The sequence below is a fragment of the Coturnix japonica genome, chromosome 2, assembly GCF_054131305.1.
Source record: "Coturnix japonica strain WE chromosome 2, WE-NBRP24, whole genome shotgun sequence".
In the NCBI taxonomy this organism is placed as follows: domain Eukaryota; kingdom Metazoa; phylum Chordata; class Aves; order Galliformes; family Phasianidae; genus Coturnix; species Coturnix japonica.
The window spans coordinates 53,425,842-53,432,692 of NC_140664.1; the positions used below are offsets into that span (position 1 = coordinate 53,425,842).

At 53.4% G+C, this 6,851-nt stretch overlaps 1 protein-coding gene across 6 annotated transcripts in view; it reads right to left on the minus strand.

Annotated features, from left to right (window-relative positions):
* Nucleotides 1-4,940, minus strand: part of ZNF516 (zinc finger protein 516) — a 100,468-nt gene extending 95,528 nt beyond the window's left edge. For 2 of the 6 annotated variants that reach the window (XR_004306171.2, XR_014942641.1), the window contains exon 1: nt 4,760-4,940. The gene's annotated coding sequence lies outside the window, so the exon portion shown is untranslated. The other 4 variants (XM_015855125.3, XM_015855123.3, XM_085537574.1 and 1 more) reach the window with 4 other exon arrangements.
* Nucleotides 4,941-6,851: the final 1,911 nt, after the last annotated feature.

Here is a 6,851-nt window from a genome sequence, read left to right on the forward strand (position 1 = left end):
ACAGTACACAATTTGGCAGCAAGCTGAGAGCCACAAGCATCATCCATCCACGCGCTAATTCACTCTCAGGACATATGCTTAATTCCCTGAGTCTGTTTGCATAAGAAGTGTGGCTGTAATGCAGTTTCTGGAATGCAAGGAGAAACTGTGAACATGAAACGTCTAACTACACTGATGAGGCTCTATAGATAACCAAGATGTAAACAACATCAAAAAATGAATAATCAACGTTGAGTAACCATTGCATCAAAAATAACAAAGCTCAACAGCTTCAAATAGCAAAGCAGGTTCAGCAGATCAAGAGACAGAACATTCGCTGACTAACAGTTGGGTAATGAAAGTAAACACTGGCAATGAAGTCATCACCCTAATGAAAGCTAAGGCAATGTAACTACCTGGACCATACGCCAGCAGCATGCTTCAATGCAGGCTCGCTACCATAATATTTACTAGAATCACTTCTGCTGGAAGAGGAAAGGAAGTCTCACTTACTTCTCACATACAATTTGCAAACAAGAGAGGTGCTCCTCATTATGTCCTCCCAACTCTCAAGCACTGCAAGAGGTGCCCACAGTTACACCGGGGAATGGAACGGCAGAATTCTGCCTTCAGTGACTGAGTCACAGCAGCTTTACCCTTGCTCGGAGATGTATAAACATTTGCAGCACGCAAGAGGTTTGCTTTCAAAAAGCATTGTTGCTCCAAAGTTCAGATATTTCTATCGCAGATACCTAACAATGTTTTTTGTTGTTGTTGTTGTTGTTGTTGTTTTTTGCAACACAGTCGTCAGTTGTCTGGGTGACATTTATGGCTACAGAAAAGAATAATCATAATTAAAAAAGAACTCTGAAGGATTTCAGGCTCTGTCACTGAAACACAGAAACTGTAATTCCACCCTGAGAGCCCTCACGCAGCTCCCAGCCGTCACAGGGAGGGGCGAGCATGCTCACTGGGGACAGCAACCAGCCCATTCGTGGGAAGGCTGTGCGTGCCCCTAACCAACAGAGGAACACCACACAGTGAGGAAAAACAGCTGTCCCTTCCCCTCAACTTTCTGTGCAGACATCCAATGCCCATTCCAGCTGGAAAGGCGTCTATCTACAAAGCCATCCGCGTGCCTCACACCTTTAAGCAGGCTCATCCTCCCTGTGAAATCAGCAAGCTCGGACAAGTTACTTCCTGCAAAACGCAATCGCTTTGAGTTTCAGCTTTCTATTTTGATGACTTTAAGAAATAACACGGTCCAACCCAGCTTTCCAGTTTGAGAACTCCTTGCAGACTCTGTTGCTGATCTCATGGAGGCTCACCCATTTGCTCACTCTGCATACGGTGTGTGTATGCCCAAGGAAGCGCTCGGCGGAGCATGAATTTCAGTTCTTACAGAACTGAGGGCTTCCAAAGCTGTTAATGATTTTAATGGGTTTGGGCCATGCTAAAAATAGCTCCCACCTCTCCCACCCCCTTAGTTTGATGGGATCTCAGTGTAACTCACCAGGCGGTATTGCAGATAACCACTGGTAACTGTAGAAGTCCTTACCAAATAATCCAACTGCCCACAGCACTTTTTGACTATCTCACCCACCTGGCTATTCTCTCCCAGGCTGTCCCCCTGTGGTATCACTATGCAAGCACCCACATCAAGCTGCATTTTGAAGTGGAGCAGCCCAACAGGCAGAGGTTCAAGATGATGGCATAACCCTCTTCACCTCTCCAATGAGGCCTTTAGCACTGATAACTGACATTATTAAGCCCTGGTGACAGCGTGATACTATGACCAACTGTGAAAACACGGGATGCACCTCATTTTTAAAGCAGAGCCATTAGTCACTGCCACAGGAAAACTTTAATCCACAGAAGTTAAATGTCACCACTGTTGCTCCATTCCAGCCAGCGACACTGCTCCTGAGGTCACTGGCAAATAACAATAGGTAGCTTTCATGTTAATGATGTAAACTGTTTTCCTTTCTGTGACGTAGAGCAACAGCAACCAGTATTTACAGAAGGACTGTGAGCAGCCCTTGGTGCAGATTGGTTTCAGAGAATCACAGAATGGTTGAGTTGGAAGAGCACTTGAAAGGTCACCTAGTCTGAGTCCCCTGCAATGAACAGGGACACCTACAGCTACATCAGGTTGCTCAGAGCCCTGTCCAGCCTGACCTTGAGTGTTTCCAGGGATGGAGCATCCATCAACTCACTAAAGCAGTGGAAAAATGCTAAAGTTTTGGTCATGTCCAGCAATTGAGAAGGTCAAGTAGAAGCCCAGTTAGCAGACACCACTCCTCTCTTCAGGTATGATGTGAATAATCTTCTGTTACCTGACTCCTACCTTTAAAACATTATTCTCATTGATGTTTAACACTGCCTTCCCCCCTCCCCCCCCCCCCCAATTTGTATTATCCCTACCTACTCAATTAATAGCATGGGAGAGTAATGCTTCCTTATCCACAGTAGCTTTATGACTTATCACCAATGGGGCATCTCTTCACCATCACTGGGTGCAAAAGGTATCCCAGTGATGTCCAGACACAAATCATCAATGCAATCTGAGAGTGTTCCACACCAGGAGGTGGTGAAGGTGGGTGCAGCAGCAGTCACACCGAGCAGCCCACCCACTACTGCTACATGGGGCATTATGTACGAGCTATGTACTGCTACATGGGGCATTATTACGAGCAGCCCCCCCCAACCCCGCAGAGCCCCCGCCCCTCCCCCTCCCCTCGTGCAGTGCCATGCTCCCAGCCCACATGCAGTCACAGCCCTCAGCACAGGGCAACGGTCAGGCATTGAGACACACGGAACAACATAAAACTCCCTTCTATCAACCCTCCCACACTTACATGGGGAGGGGGGCCCAAATCCGACAGCAGAGCTTGAAAAGCACGCTCCTCAAAAGCAACCCACGTTTTGCCATTCAGCTTCGGCATAAATTTATGCTCTTTTTTTTTTCTTTCTTTTTTTTTCTTAAAGTGGTGGGGGAAGCGACCAAATACCGGTTGCCACGTCGAGTTAATGACAAACCCCCTCGCTGTTAACTCGTTCAGCGCAGGCAGCGTGACATACAGGCGGCGGCACGGCAACGAGAAAGGGACCCTCGATGGGCTGCTGTCCGCACGTCTCTCTCTTCCAGTCCCCCCCCATCCAACACCGGCTCGCACCTCATCGCGGCCCCCCCCTTCCGAGGAGCAGCGGGGCCGGGCGGGGCCGGAGGCGGGCACCGGGCGCTGGGGCCACCCCGAAGGGGCGGAGTCGGATGCGGGCGGGGCCGAACAGCACTACCTCCCCCCCACTCCCCCCCCAATCCTTCGACCCAGACCCCGATCTCCCCCCCCGCCCCGGCCGCCCCCGAGCCCCTCCCCGTAGAGGAAACTTCGCCGCTCGCCCCCAGAGTTCGCTGCCCGCCGGGAGCCGAGCCCGGGGCGAGTAGGGGGGCGGGACGAGGAGGAGGAGGAGGAGGAGGAGGAGGAGCAGAGAGTCCCCAAAAAGGGACTGTGACCTTACGCCCATCCCGGCGCTCCCCAAATTCCGGATTTTTGGCACAGGTCGAGGCGGAGCGGAGCTCGACCGCGTCTTGTTGCGGGGCTCCCAGGCCCTAATTTCGTTATGGAATCGTGCGGGCGGCGAGCGCGTTTCCTTAAGAAAGGACTGACCTATTTTTGGCTGGAGATAAACGATCGTGTTAACAGATGTTAATCTTGTAATCTGTTTTTCCTGTAAGCACTTCGCATCGCCGCGTTTCAGACGTTAAACAATAATAATAATAATAAGCAAACGTTTCCCAAGCGACGTCACGATTATTAATAATAAAAATATAAAATCAAAATGAAAAATCTCGCGCTGGTTTCAAAGCCATTAAATCTTTCCCACTCTATAAATGCCGATTTGTTCTGCCCCAGCTCCCACGGGCTTTTATTTGCATTACAAATTCCACAGGTTACACCGGTCGCCTTTTCAGGACGCGTAAACCCCACAGCGCGGCGGTCCGGGGGGAGGGGGCCGCGCATCTGGATTGAATCAGGCGGATGCGGGGCACAGCCCGCACCGCGCATCCCTACCGCCCCCAACGCCCGGGGCCGCTCCCGCACCGCCCGGCGTTGTGGCTCATTGCGGAGCTCGCCGCTTTGCCAACCCTACCGACGCCGGCTGTCATTCCGCACAGCGCTCCGCACACGTAGTGCACCCCCCCCCTCCTCACCCCCCCCTAACCCCCCCAACCGCCCCTCCCCGCTCGCTGAGCACAAAGTTTCCCCCGTGCAAACTTTCCTCCAACTCGCCCGAGCCCTTCGCTGCCGTCGCCACGCTAATTAGATAGCGGGGGGAGGGCGGGGGGAGGGCAGATTTAGAGCACAAAATGTCTGGAGCCGCATTATTTCTCTTTTTCTTTCCTCCCCCTTCCCCTCCCTCCCCCCCATCCTTTTTTATTCAAACACAACCATGCACGCACCGAACCGCCCCCCCACCTCTATCGGAACCGTCCTTGGTGCCCCCCCCTGCGCTGCGTATCCGCGAGGAACGGGTCCCTCTGCCCTCCCCCCCCAACCCCCTCCGAGCAGGGGCACCCGGCTCCCCGCAGCGCCCCGCAGCGCCCCGCAGCGCCCCGCAGCGCGGGGACCGAACCCTCGTACCCCCCTCCCGTAGCCCGAACGCTGTACTTTAAACTCGGGAGATCCGCTCTTTGTCTCTTCCCGCACCCACCCTCCGCACAAAGCCACCCGCAGAACACCCCCCCACCACCACCCCATCCCCAACGGTGCAAAGTTACCGTTCGTGGGGGAGGCCGCTCCGCTGACCGCTAAGTTTGTCCCGACGGCTCCCCCGCACCGCAGCCCCGCTCCGCACGGCGCCGAGCTGCACATGAGCCGCCGAGCGGCTCCACGGGGGCGGCCCCGCCGCGCCCCGCGCCCGCGCACCGCCCCCGCGCCGCGCCCGCGCCGCGCCCCGCCCGCGCCGCCGCCTCGCGTCCCCCCGCGGCCGCAGTGGTGCGGGCGGAGCGCGGAGCACCGGAGGCTGCGGGCAACGGGGGGCGGCCGTGGGGTTGGGGGGGGGAGCAGCTCCGGTTCCCACGTCCCCACGGCCGGAGAGGTGCGAGCCGGGTTGGCCCGGATGCATTTCGAATAGAAACTTTTATTATTGTTACCATTATCATTACTGTTATCATTATTGTTATTGTTATTATTGTTATTGTTACTGTGCGCGAATCTCGCTGATACAATATGCGCGGATCAATTGAAATGCGTAGAAACAACAACATTAAAGTCCTCCGTCGAGATCAAAGAGGGATAGTGCTCAACGCCCGCGTTGGGGAAGTTGAAAGACCTCCGAACAAATCAATGTGCCACATGGCTTTAAAAAACAACAACAACAACAACAAGCAAACCCCCCGCACGGAGCCCATCGCTGCTGCGTGCGAGAAGTTCCACCCTCACTGCCCCGCGTGGCTCCACCGCCCCGATGTGTGCCACGGGCGAGCGGAGTGCGTGCCGCCTGCGGCTCCTTCAACCCGCTCCTAAGCACCGAGGGTGGCAACCTTGGGGTTTTCCTTATTTTTCTCCCCCTTTTTTCCCTCTTCCCCCTCCTTTTTTTCCTCTTTTTTCCTTTTATTCACCTTTTTTTTTTTTCCTCTTTCTTTTCCGTATTTTTTTCCTCCCCTTTTGTCCTTTTTTTCCCCCTCTTTCTTTGTCTCGTTACGCGTGATGACGTCGCACGGTCACGGAGCGCTCGGCAGGAGCTTGGGGTGCTCCCGACCCCGCACCCCCCAGCCCCGTCCCGCGGAGCACTCGGGCATCTCTCGCCAAGGAGCAGCGCAAGGGCGGAGGGGTGCGGGGAGGGGGGGGGGGGGGGGCTCGGGCTGGCTGCCAGCAGCCTTGGGATAAAGGAAAGGGGCGGGAGGGAGCGAGGGGGAAAGTTGGTAATGAAGGATACACGAATCATAAAATGTAAGCTATGTGTGATTAATGATCTGCACTAATTTGAATAGCAGGCGTGTTAAAGGTCAGTGACAATTGTTGCTGCTTTCAGCATGAATGCCCGAGTGGGATGGATTTGGGACAGGCAAATTTCGTTCTAAGTCAGGGAAAAAAAAAATGCTGGGATGTGCGGGCAGTGAGGGCAGGCTTGGAAAAATGCACTGTGTCTTAACGCCCTAATGGTGTCCGGAACGTCTGCTTTCTGATCTCTACACAGCAGCATCTCAATGCTCAACTTGCTCAGGGACACGATTTAGCAGAGGGTTGTTAGTTAAGGTGATATGGTCTGGTTGCGGTTGGACTCGATGATCTTGAAGGTCTTTTCCAACCTGAGCGATTCCATGATTCTATGATTATATCTTCCCTGTGCACTCTGTCAGTGCCACCATGCTCTGTGCCGATCTACTTCGGACACACACATGGATATGCCGACAAGGAGCCCCTCAATCTGCTGTGATGTGAGCCGGTTCCCTGGGTTCTCCAATCACAGTTTGTGTGGTACTTCAGCATTTCTTGACACAAAGAATAAAAATCCCATTCTAAAAAGCATTCCTGGGCAGTATTTAGAACACCAGCATTAAGTTAATAATTTCCATATGGCGAACATTGACAAGTTCAAGCAACGAAAGGTGCGTGGGACTTCCAAACTACATAAAAACGCGATTTTCCTGACCTTCCTTTTTCTCTGTGTAGATTCTCTGCTCAGATTGTCCTCCTCAGGCAGTAAATTGCGAGCACACTCAGCACTGTGCATGCAGTATTGCTCAGTGAAGCCCCTGCAAAGCTTTGCATTTTCCATACAGCTCTCACAGGCCTGGTGTTGCACCCCTTGTTCCCACAGAAGTGAGGTGCTGAGGCCGTGGGGTGAAGCCCAGCAGTGGATGTATC